Source organism: Melozone crissalis, unplaced genomic scaffold, assembly GCF_028551555.1.
Source record: "Melozone crissalis strain CALT ecotype California unplaced genomic scaffold, PUWL_Pcris_2 ptg000537l_1, whole genome shotgun sequence".
NCBI classification, from domain to species: Eukaryota; Metazoa; Chordata; class Aves; order Passeriformes; family Passerellidae; genus Melozone; species Melozone crissalis.
In genome coordinates, this window is record NW_026536235.1 from 156,604 (window position 1) to 169,366 (window position 12,763).

Genomic DNA, 12,763 nt, shown 5'->3' on the forward strand with positions numbered 1-12,763 from the left:
CTGCTTCTGGGGATGTCAGAGCCCCTACAAGTGTCCCCAGTGTGGGAAGAGCTTCTCCCAGAGGTAAGCCCTGACCCAGCACCAACACAGCCAGCACTGAGGGAAGCGCTGGGAGTGCCCCCAGTGTGGGAAGAGCTCCTTGCACTGCTCCAGCTCCATCCCCACGTGAGGATCTGTGCTGGATGACCCCCAGTGACCCCGGTGGGCAGAGCCCCAGAGATCAGTGGTGCCGGTGATCCCTGTTGGGAAGACACCTGGCTGGGGCTCCACATCCTCCTGGCTGTCCGTGGCCTGGATTTTCTTTTCATATCCCTTCATCCTTTCCAAACACCCAAAACCTGGGTAAAAACAAAGACATTGAACTAAGAGAAGGATGGGGACATGGGGCGCTGTTCCAGGGGATGTGGGGGATGCTGGGTCCGAGGGAGCTGAGGGTTCTGAGGGTTCCTGGGAAGGACTTGGGGGTTGCTCAGGGCTTTGAGCACCTCAGGCTGAGCAGCTCCGGCTGAGCTGGGAGACCGTGGCAGAGGTTCTGGGGCAGCTGATCAAGGACCCCCTGCCCTGGAACTGCCCCCAGTGCCCCTATCCCGCTTCCTGGTGTCCCCTGGAGCGGCTGCCCCATTCCCGCTGTCACTCCCATTCACCCGGCCCGTTCCCATGTCCCCCCTATCTCGTTCATGTCCAGGTCTCATCCCAGTCTGGACCCCATTCCTCTCCCTGTCCTGTATTCCCGGTCCCTGTACCGTATTTCCAGTCCATTCCAGGTCCCCGGCCGTGTCCCCATTCCCGGTCCCGTTCCCGGTCCCTGTACCCATTCCCTCTCCCTATTCCCGGTCACTGTCCCCATTCCCATTCCCATTCCCATTCCCTGCCCCCATTCCCATTGCCTGTCCCCTCTCACCGGACGCCGCCGCCATCGCTCAGGCCTCCCCCGGCCCTTACGTGACCGTGCAAACCCCGCGCTGCTCCCGCCCACCAATCCCAGCTTGCGATCGCTCCCGGATTAGCATAACCACGCCCTTTACTCCGCCCCCGCCCCCCGCCGGCTGCAGCCGCATCCGGGGGCTGTTTGCTCCCAGTTCCCTCCCAGTGCTCCCAGTAAGAGTGGCACCGGCAGGGAGAGCGCTCCCAGTTCCTGCCCGCTGCTCTCACCATCGCTCCTAGTGCTCCCAGTAAGAGCGGCACCAGCAGGGAGAGCGCTCCCAGTTCCCTCCCAGTACTCCCAGTAAGAGCGGCACCGGCAGGGAGAGCGCTCCCAGTTCTTGCCCGCTGCTCTCACCATCGCTCCCAGCTGAAATAAACAGGGCCAGGAGACTTCTTCTCCTTTTTAATGCCTTTATTACAAGTGATCAGCTCAGGATTGGGCGGCTTGGCAGGACTGCACTCCCCGTCGTCTCTCCCACGGCAGCTCAGAAGAGTAGAATATGTACAGCTCTGTCCACTAGGGGCAGAGCTGGGGATCAGGTCCTCGTGGGAGCCTTTGGGGCCTGGTGATCCCGTCCAGTTGTTGGTCCAGTCTGGATCTCGCTTCCTCCCAGACCTGGCCCTGGGGCTCTCGAAGACAGGGTGAGGAACAATGAAGGTTTCCAGCATCTCTGCAGGCCTAGCACACCGCTCCTCACATCCAGACATCACTCCAGTCTCTCAACTCTTATTTGGCTTGTTGTTTTTGGAGTTTTCTCCGTGAGTTTGGAGTCGGGGTCCCACAAAGAATGCTGGTCTTGGAGTCACTTTGCATAACCCCCCATACCTTCTCAGATGTCTTCACTATTCTGGGAAAGGTACAACTTAGCCTCGGGCAAGGCTCTGCTAATACAAAAGGACCGATTAGCCTCAACGACCCGTGATTACAATAACAAAACACGCAGAATTGGGCAGGGCCAGTGATCTGGCTGCCTTTTTGTAACTTTTTCTCACAAAAAAAATATTAACCTAATTTTTGTTCATAACACCAGCCGCGCGGGCCGGGGCCGCTTTGAAACCCCCCCCCCAGGGCAGAGCGCGGCTGCTTTTGGGTGCCGGCACTGCCCGGGCTGGGCTGGAAGCGGAGCAGGAGCGGGAGGGAGAGGAGGGACAGAGGAGGAGGAAAAGGAAAGGGAAAGGGCAAGAGAGGAGCGGGAAGTAGAGGAAGTGGAGGGCCAGAGCAGGAGGAAGAGGAACAGCGGAGGAGGAGCCGTGTTATGAACAAAAATTCAGTAATATTTTTTTTGTGAGAAAAAGTTACAAAAAGGCAGCCAGACCACTGGCCCTGCCCAAGTTCTGCGTGTTTTGTTATCTTAATCACGGGTCGTTGTGGCTAATTGCTCCTTTTGTATTAGCAGAGCCTTGCCCGAGGCTAAGTTGTACCTTTCTCAGAATAGTGAAGACACCTGAGAAGGTGAGGGGGGGGTTATGCAAAGTGACTCCAAGACCAGAATGATGTGTGCGTCTCCCGCTGTACTGAGAAGACCCCAAAAACAACGAGCCAAATAAGAGTTGAGAGACCGGAGTGATGTCTGGATGTGAGGAGCGGAGTGCTGGGCCTGCAGGGATGCTGGAGGCCTTCATTGTTCCTCACCCTGTCTTCGAGGGCCCCCGGGCCAGGTCTGGGAGGGAGTGGGACTCGGATCGAGCCAACATCTGGCGGAGATTACCGCGCCCAAAAGACTCCCACGAGGACGGGATCCCCCAGCTCTGCCCCCTAGTGGACAGAGCTGTGCATATCCTCCTGCTTCTCTGAGTCGCCCTGAGAGACGACGAACGCTGCAGACCCGTCGAGCCGCCCAATCCTGAGCTGATCACTTGTAATAAAGGCATTAAAAAGGAGAAGAAGTCTCCTGGCCCTGTTTATTTCAAGCCTTATTTCAAGCCGCAGCACCAACCCCACGCGGTTCCCCCACTCGGGCCGCGGCTGCCCCGGTTCCGCCCCTCCGGAGCCCGCAGGTCAGCGGGGAGGGGGAGTTGCCCCAAGCCCATGGCGGGGGTTCTCCGGGAGGGTTTTTTGGCGGGGCAGGGATGTTTGGATTGTGCAGGAGCCCAAAGCAGAGCCGGAAACGGCCCCGCAGGGATCTCGGGGGGTCCCACGGGGCGCTGGCCCGGTACCAGCAGGGAGGGGGTGATCTCGGCTCTGGGGATCCCCGGGAGAGCCAGGGGGGAAACGCGGGAGCCCAGGAGTGGGAAGAGCCCCGGAGAGGGACGATCTCGGGGCAGAGGGACCCCCGGCAGCCGGGAGGGGTGCGGGAGGCTGGGGATGAGTGGGGTCCGGGCCCCCCGAGCCTGAAAGGGGCGCTGACTTCTCCAGCTGCCCTTGGGCACCGGGACCATCAAACCCAACACGCTCAGCACTTGTTTTGCTCCCCAAACCAGGACTTCCCATTCCCAAACCTTGGCCAGGTGGAGGAAGAGGCTGCGAGGAGGAAGAGGAAGAAGATGGCCCAGGGCACCTAGGCAGGTGAGGAGAAGTCAGTGCCCATTTCCCCCTCTGTCCTGCTCCATCTCCCAGCCCAGCATGGCTCCCGGCTGCAGGACAACCCCACTGCTGATGCTGTCCAGCCAGGGATGCACTGGGGGGATCTCCTTCCCCTTCCCTCTGGCACAGAGGCAAATCCCATCCTCTCCTTGTCCTTCCTCCTCCAGGGAAGGAGCTGAGGATGGAGAGCAGGGAGGACAAATCCCCACAGCAGAACCTCTTGGTAGAGGCCGTTTTGAGCGGCTTCACAGGACAGGAATCCAATGGGGAGGAAAAGTTCCGGAGATCTCACACAAGGAGAGGCTGCAAACGTGGATCACGGGGATCTGAGGAGGAAAGACCCACCCTGTTCCAGGGAGGCGGCCAGAGCTTGGAGCCGGGGGTCCCTGAGCAGCTTCAGGATGGGGAGAAGCCCCACAAGTGCTCAGAATGTGGGAAGAGCTTCAGCAAGAGATGCCACCTGACCTACCATTATAGAATCCACACTGGGGAATGGCCCTACGAGTGTGGGCAGTGTGGGAAGAGCTTCAGCCACAACTCCAGCCTGATCCGCCACCAGCACGTCCACCCGGGGGAACGGCCCTACGGATGTCCTGAGTGTGGGAAGAGCTTCAGAGCCAGATCGAGCCTGATTTTCCACCAGAGGAGCCACACAGGGGAAAAGCCCTATGAGTGTGACAAATGCAGCAAGAGCTTTCAGAGTAGCTCCAGCCTCCTCCTGCACCAGTGCACTCACACCGAGGAGAGGCCCTTCCACTGCCCCCACTGCGGGAAGGGATTCAGGCACAAGCACAGCCTCCTCAGGCACCAGCTCATCCACTCCAGGGAGAGGCCCTAGGAGTGTCCCAGGTATGGGAAGAGCTTCAGTTTGAGGTCCAGCCGGATTATCCACCAGAGCAGCACTCCCCTACGAATGTGGGGAGTGTGGGAAGAGCTTTTCCTGCAACTCCAGCCTGATCCGCCACCAGAAGATTCACAAAGGGGAGAGGCCGTACGAGTGTGATAAATGCAGGAAGAGGTTTAAGACCACCTCCAATCTCCTCCAGCACCAGCGCATTCAACACAGAGGAGAGGCCCTTCCGCTGCCCTAACTGTGGGAAGGGCTTCAGGGAGAACTCCACCCTCATCAGGCACTGGCTCATCCACACTGGAGAGAGGCCCTACGAGTGTCCCCAGTGTGGGAAGAGCTTCAAGACCAGCTATGAAGTGACTGCCCACCAGCGGAGCCACATGGGGGAACAGCCCTACAGGTGTGGGGAGTGTGGGAAGAGCTTCAGGACGAGCTCCCACCTGACTGCCCACCAGCACATCCACAGCGGGGAGAGGCCCTACGAGTGTCCCCAGTGTGGGAAGAACTTCTCCAAGAGGTCAGCCTTGACCCAGCACCAACACAGCCAGCACTGAGAGAAGCTGTGGGAGTGCCCCCAGGGCAGGAAGAGCTTTGTGTGCTACTCCAGCTCCACAGCTCCATCCCTCATTGGAGGATAAGCACTGGATGATCCCCAGTGACCCCAGTGGGCAGAGCCCTGGTGACCTCTGGTGCCAGTGATCTGTGTTAGGAAGAGACCTGGCTGGCTCCTGGCTCCCCATGAGCACCTGGACACATCCACGGACCAGCATCAGAAATCCATTGTGGAGAGCTATTGCCCTGATTTTTTAAGATTTTCTAAGCCTTCTGATGTTTACATTCTTGTAGCAAACTTTCTCACACACTTCCTGTAAATAACTTATTGTTTTGCATTCTTTGATGGAGGAGGAGAAATTTGATGGACTGTTGGTTTGTCCAGAGTAATTGGAGAGGTGGGACTTTCACCCTCTGATCCACTGTCACTTTTGGAAAACTATAAATGTTGGAGTCAGAAAATAAACTTTCCTTTTTTCACCTTGACAACAGTGGTATGTGCGCTCGTGTTGTTTTGTGTCCTATAGTGACATCGAGCAGATTTGTTGACTTCTGACCCCAGAAAAATCTCACTTTTTGCGTCTTTTGGTGGCATCAAGTAACACTGGATGGCCTTGGAGGTCTTCTCCAACATAAATCCATCATTTTAATTCTCTCTGCCCCACAGGCATCTTCCACAACCAAATCAGGTTAGATTGGGGCAAAACCCATGATTTTGGAGACAGTGGGGTAGAAACCCCTCCAAAAAAGGTTCTTCCCACCCACCCAAGCATGTGGATGCTCTTCTGGCAGGGACACATAAATCCTTTTGTTTTGGCCTTCAAACACAAAGGTTTTTCTGTTCATCCCTTTGAAACCCCTGAAACTGGGGTAAAAATCAAGACATTGAACTAAGGCTTGGATGGGCATGTGTGGGGACACAGCCTTGGGTGGGGACCTGGGTTGGAAATGGCCATGGACAGGGACAGGGGGGGACACAGCCATGGATGGGGACATGGGAGGACATGAACATGGATGGGGACATGAACTGGGACAGCATCAGTGCCACCACAGTGCCACCAGCACCTTTATCTCAGCCATGGCGCTGCCTGATGCAGTTCCTGCCACCACGTCCTCCCTGCCACCATTTTGGTGTCCCAACCGAATGTCACCCCCCAGCAGGGCAGGATGGGAGCTTGTTCAGCTGGTGACAAGGGGTCCAGGAGTGAGTGACAGCCACCAGGGTGTCCCAGGGCCACCGCGCTCAGGGGACCCCAATCGCCCCTGGGGACAGGGCAAGGGTCAGTGTCACCCACAGGGGCCATGCGGGGCCATGCTGGTGTCACTGGAGGCGTCCTGGTGGCAGCATCCCCATAGGTGTGGTGACATTGTCCCCTGGTGCATGTCCTGCTGGCGTCATGTCCGTTACATGTTGGTGACCCAAGTTACATCATCCTTGTTCTCCTCCCCAGTTCTAGAATGTTCCCCTGTTGGAGAGTTTTTCAAGAATGGCTTGAAGAAAAAGGCCATGAGACATATAATTGAGAGAAAAGTAGAAGGGAAAAGTAAAGCAGTTCCTAACAGTTCTCAGCCTTCTGATTTCTATAAACAATTTGACTCTCTTTATAAACAATAAAGTTCTCAGGCTGTCTTCCCATAACAAGAAGAACACCATCTCTGGGAAAAGCTGGCACCCTGAGAACTGATGAAGAAGTTTTGGGAACACTGGTTCTGTTTTTAATAAACAATTGTAGGTATTCTAAAACAAGAGGAGTGGTTAGAAGTTTCTCTGTTAGCCTATCATGAAATTGGATTACAGAATATGCATGAAGTTCGTTAACTTTGTTATTTAAGGTGATTGATTGATCAATAAAATTGGAGTTCGATGCATTAAAGGATGGTCGTCTCCCCCTCATCTCCAACAAATGGTTGACCCCTGGACGTGATACCGAACCACGATCGAACGCTCTCGGGGATAACGAAAACCACGGGGAGGTGAGGACTTGTCCAGGTTCCGAGGAGCAGCTGCGGAACAGCAATAAGCACGAAAACAAAGCGGACGAAGTCCGCCGATGCATGCCGGCCCCAAGCGACCGTAACAGACGGGTCTTGGCTGGTAAGTGCGGCCGACGCCGGAGGTGCTGCAGAGCGCGCTCATTTATATAGGTATGGACCGGCAAGCTGCATAGAACTTTTTATTACTTTCTTGCAAAAAAGACAAATTAAGGGAATGAATTGGCAAAAGGAATTAACAGGACTTTGGACTTACGGCTATGATAAAGGGATTTTCCGTAAGGTTTACGACTTAACAGCATGGCGTGAATTCGGTGATTTATTGTCAGAGGCTGCTTTAGAGAGTGATAAAACTGCCAAGAAGCTAAGCAAGCCATGGCGAGTGATGTATGGTGCGCTGTGTTACTATCTCTCTGAGTGCAAAACAGCAGCCGCAGCTCATGGCGCTTGCGGTGCTGTGCTACTCCGAACCCGGCACAGGCGCGCCGCCACGGTGAGCAGTCGCGGCGAGCGACCGCCTGAATTGCTGCGGAGGCAGCGGCGGGGAGAGCGGAGCCGCCGCGCGGAAGGAGCCGCCGCCGCGGGAGCCGCGCCGGGAGCGACCGAAGCGCGCCGCGGGGGGAGCGACCGAAGAAGCCGGCGCCGCGGGAGCCGAGCGCCGCGGGGGGAGCGAAGGAGCCGCGCCACCGCGGGGGGAGCCACGCGTGCAGCGGTGCCTGCAGCAGTCAGCCGGCAAACAGTGAGTAAACAAAGAGCCCAGCGCGAGGGGGGAGTTTTTGCCCGCTCCGACACGAGCGCCGGGGGACCGGAGCGCTTTTTCAAGCGGGAGCGTTTCTCCCTCCGCCCCGTAGCCAGCAAAAGCTACAGTTTAAGATCTAACAGCCGTAATAACTGTGACTCTTGTCAACAAAAGAAAAGATTCCTATTGCAATTAAAAGATTAGTGAAACTAAACAAGCGACACCAAGGACTATTGCTGTCAGGATGTTTTTCACCTAAGTTAGTAAAGATCTTTTGTTCTCCCCAGCACAGACTGTAAAGCAGAAATCGGCGTAAATGAATGCAGGAGTCAAATTTCGGCCGATTTGGCTCGGCATTGGTTATGCTGTCTTGGAAACACCTGTATTACCAGAGACTTTGAACATCAGAAGCCCGGATGGCTGGGCCGGTGGAACATTAGACTCTAAAGCTGTGTTTTGAAAAATTTAAAAATGTTGAGATGTGTTGGATGGATTGTATGAGTGAGATGTTGTGAGTGTGTTTTTTGGTATAAATGCTGCAGCAAAAAACGTGAGAAAAGTTGTTTTAGTTGAGTGTTTTGGAATCGGGCCCGTGGGTGAGTTATAGTGAATGCCATATATTATTTCTATAGTAAGTTTTATCTGTTATTAAGTAGTTTAAGTTAAGTTATCAATTAAGTGCCATTAAATGTTAAGGTTAAGTTTGTTGAGCTTGTTTTCGGTTGGGTTCGAGGTCTTCTAAGTTTAAATTATATATAGGTTTGAGTTGTGTGGGATTTGAAGAAAATTAATTTTTGTTAAGTATTATTAAGTAAGTTAAGTTAGATTCTGTTAAGTTTGAAGTAGATTTAAGTGATTTTACATGATTTGCAAATAAGTCTGTTAAGTTAAATATTTTAAGTGCTTTAAATGCATACTACTTTCCACCACTCCAAATTAACAAAGGACTGAGAATCACCCAGTTGATGCCATTTGAGCCAAGTGACTAAAGGATTACTAACTGAAAACTGACTTTGAACATTTCTGAGAAACCCATGTAAGGACAGAAAGGAGCATTTTCAGGCTTGTTCACCTCCTCTCCAGGTTTGCATGAATGAAAACAGTTAACAGCTTTCTTTTCGTAGTCCAATTACCACCTGTCCTGCAATGCCTGATAAGGCCATAACACGCCGTTGCCGGACGACGAGGGAACTGATTGACATTATTGAATCATTATCATCTTTCCATATAAGAGGACCGGCAAAAGAGAACTGTTTTGAATATCACAGCCTAAATTGTGCTGCTTGGGTTGCACTGTGTTGTGGGGGTTGTGATCAGTTGTTACTTTTTCATTTATGGTGCAACACCTGTAATTATAGGCATATCTGGGAACATAATTGGGAGCAGGCACTATGGAATGATACAGAGCTAAACACTGCCTCAGCTTTAGACCTTTATGAATCTCATGAGCAGAAAATCTTGGCTTATTATCGATGGGAGGTACAGTGTATTTTGAAAAAGGTTAAAGATCAAAGTGCTTCATATATAGCCTCAATAAGGTGTAGAAAACTGGTGCCTTTAACACAACATTCTGTTGTAGGTCCTATAAGAGGAGATCCCAATTAAGCATTAGATAACTGCATTAGAAGGTTACAAAGGTGTGGTTTTCAGGTGTCAGGAACAGTAAGGTTGAAAACTGATATGAAAAGGAAGGTCAATACAAAAACAGAAAAATGAGGTTCACTTTTGTTATATTGCTCAGTATAGTAGTAGCTGAAGAATTAAAGGTAGCACATTTTAGTCAACCTAGAGATAATGTATGGATAACACTTGCTAGACAGATTAATCAGTCATTGCTTTGTCTCAGCCTTGGAGGAGTTACAGCTTTGATTACTCTAATTTTCAAAGGATGAGTCAGCATAAACAGACATCAGCTACTCTGGATTCATCTCTAAGCCCGGAAATAGTGTCCAAACAACTTTATAACCAGTGTAAAGGCTCTAGTATCATGACACCTAAGAAATTACCCACAGGAATATTTCTAATCTGTGGAGATAGAGCCTGGAATGGAATACCAGCCCAAGCGCAGGGTGGATCTTGTTATTTAAGCAAGTTCCACCTCTGAGCACTGGTTCTGATCCTTCTCCACAGGATCACATTTCTGACACTGAGTGTCCTGTTTATCCTCAGGCCTTTGGTGCAGCTGAGCCCTGGCAGAGCGGGGTCTGCACTTCTCTTGACATCTGGTAATGCCTCCTCCACAAGAGTTTCTATGAGGAAAAACTTCACCATTATCTTACCTTGTTGCATTCAAAAGATGGTTAGTAGGATGATAGAGAAAACCTGGCAAGCTAACCTCTTTTCTCTCAAAGAAAGGAAAACGGGGGAAATGTTGGAGAGTTTTTCAAGAATGGCTTGAAGAAAAAGGCCATGAGACATATAATTGAGAGAAAAGTAGAAGGGAAAAGTAAAGCAGTTCCTAACAGTTCTCAGCCTTCTGATTTCTATAAACAATTAGACTCTCTTTATAAACAATAAAGTTCTCACGCTGTCTTCCCATAACAAGAAGAACACCGTCTCTGGGAAAAGCTGGCACCCTGAGAACTGATGAAGAAGTTTTGGGAACACTGGTTCTGTTTTTAATAAACAATTGTAGGTATTCTAAAACAAGAGGAGTGGTTAGAAGTTTCTCTGTTAGCCTATCATGAAATTGGATTACAGAATATGCATGAAGTTCATTAACTTTGTTATTTAAGGTGATTGATTGATCAATAAAATTGGAGTTCGATGCATTAAAGGATGGTCGTCTCCCCTTCATCTCCAACATTCCCCACTCCCACTTTCCTATTGGTTCCCGTTCCCTGCAGCTCCTCCCCTGAATCCCAGTTGGTTGTTGCCCTTTTGTCCCGCCTTTGCACCGCCCTTGTTCCCTCTGCCCATTGGCCTCAGACCCAAAGTGTGGTGATGTTTGCAGGGGCCCCAGGATGAGGGAAAAGATGAGAATCTTGACTCCGTGTTTCAGAAGGCTGATTTATTATTTTATAATATATTAAAAGAAAATGATATATTGAAACTATACTCAAAGAATAGAAGAGAGGATTTCATCAGAAGGCCAGCAAGGAATAGAAAGGAATGATAACAAAAGCTCGTGACTCTCAGAGAGTCCAAGCCAGCTGACTGTGATTGGCCATTAATTAGAAACAACCAACATGGACCAATCAAAGATGCACCCCTTGCATTCCACAGCAGCAGATAATGATTGTTTTTCTTTTCCTCTGAGGCTTCTCAGCTTCTCAGGAGAAAACTCCTGGCAAAGGGATTTTTCACAAAATACCATGGCAACACCAAAGCTCCACCTCCCTTGTCCCATATAAAACCCTGGGCCCTGCTTTGTTCTTGGTTCTTGGTGCCTGGAGCCCTTGGGTGTGCTGGCCCATAAAGCACCACTGGAACTCCCAGCATGGATCCCCTCCCGCCTGTTTTCCCCTGAGCTGCAATCGCCACCGGCCTGGTGCTCGCTGGGCCATCCCTGCCCTAGAGGAGACGCTCTGGGGAAGGCAGTGCCTGGGGCTGGGATGGGCTCTGGGCACTACTTTGGGCTGGGGAGACTGAACTTCCTTCCCAGGGGCTTCTCTGGGGCAGGGCTTGGGTTTGGCCTGGAAACAGAGGGAAGGTTCCAGGAGGTTTTTGTTCCTACCCAGAGCCAAGGCCTTTCCTGTTCCTCATCCTGCCCTGGCAGCGAGGGGCTGGGGGAGCAGCAGAAAGGGGCAGAGACACAGCTGGGACAGGGACCCTGACTCAAGCCCAGGGCATTCCCAGAGCGTGTGGAAGAAGGATCAGTCTGGAAAGAGGGGGAAGGAGCAGAAAGGGGGGATGCTGGCAGTGATGGCATTTGTGTCCCCAGGTCACCATTGCCTGGGGTGGAGCCCTGCTCACCTGGGCATGGACGAACACCCACCTGCCTGTGGGAAGCCGGGAATGAATTCCTGGCTTTACTTCCTTGCACAGCTTTTCCTTCCCCCATGGACGTGTCTGTGTCTGAGCCCAGGAGTTTGGGCCCTTTGTCTCTTTCACTCCCTGGATTCTCCCCCATGGGTGCTCCAGGGAACTGGGCCTGAAGCCAGAGAGAGAGACAGGAGAGATGGAGCCGTGCACTGCTGCCATGGCCACAAGCAGGGCACCCTCATCCATTAAGGAAAACAGGCACAGAAAGGGGCAGATGTGATTTTACACCCTTCCCTGCTGTTTGCATTTCCTGCAAGCTTTCTGCAGTGTTGCTGGCAATATTTTTGTACTTTTTCAGGTGATTGACACAGCACCTCACAGGACACACTCACAGGATCAGGAGAATTATGTGATATACCATGGATTCATGTCCCTAAAAAATACCAAGGCTCTAATTGATTAGTTACTGTTTGAGTCTAGAAGCGGGCAGTACAAACTTCTCATTTTTCACTTTCAGGTGCTCATGAAGAAAGCACAGCATATTCTTCCAGGTCTTTGCACAATATTTGTTAGCTACATACAATAATAAATCTCATTTACATCACTGCTCAACAGCTCAACATAAGGAACCCAAACTACTGGCCTATCCCTAAGACTACACAAAAATAATAAAACAAATATGTTTTGCTTCCCACTTCAGCTGCATTTGGGATTTTTGATTTTTCATGATATTTTAAGATGTACTTGTAGTTTTCTTGTTATGTCTAGGCTCTGAAGTAGGGTTTGTCATTGTTGTGAAACCAAGATTAATCAAGGATTAATACAGAAATAGATGTTCTAAACTATCCTTGTACTTGTGCTGGTCCCTAGGAAGGCCCGGTGGGTGATTTCTGTCTGTGTTCAAATATGTAAAGCAACAACAAATAGTCCCACACTTTATATTTCAGATAAACAATTTAATGGCATCTTCACATTGTCTTCACAATCTTGTAACATGCATATTTTACTCCTTATGAAGCTGAAATCTTTTTAAATACAAGTAATTCTACTGAAATTGTAGAAGTTTCAAAACCATTTTAACATACTGAAAATAAAACAATCTAAAAGACTGGTCGAACAGCCATTAAAATGCAGGAAAAAGCAAGAGGACTTCAGTAAAAGAACATTCATTTAACAGCTACATTTTCTCCACTAAGTATTTATGTGTTAAGAGAAACAGAGTAAATGCAAAAGAACAGAAGTTATTTAAAACTAGAAT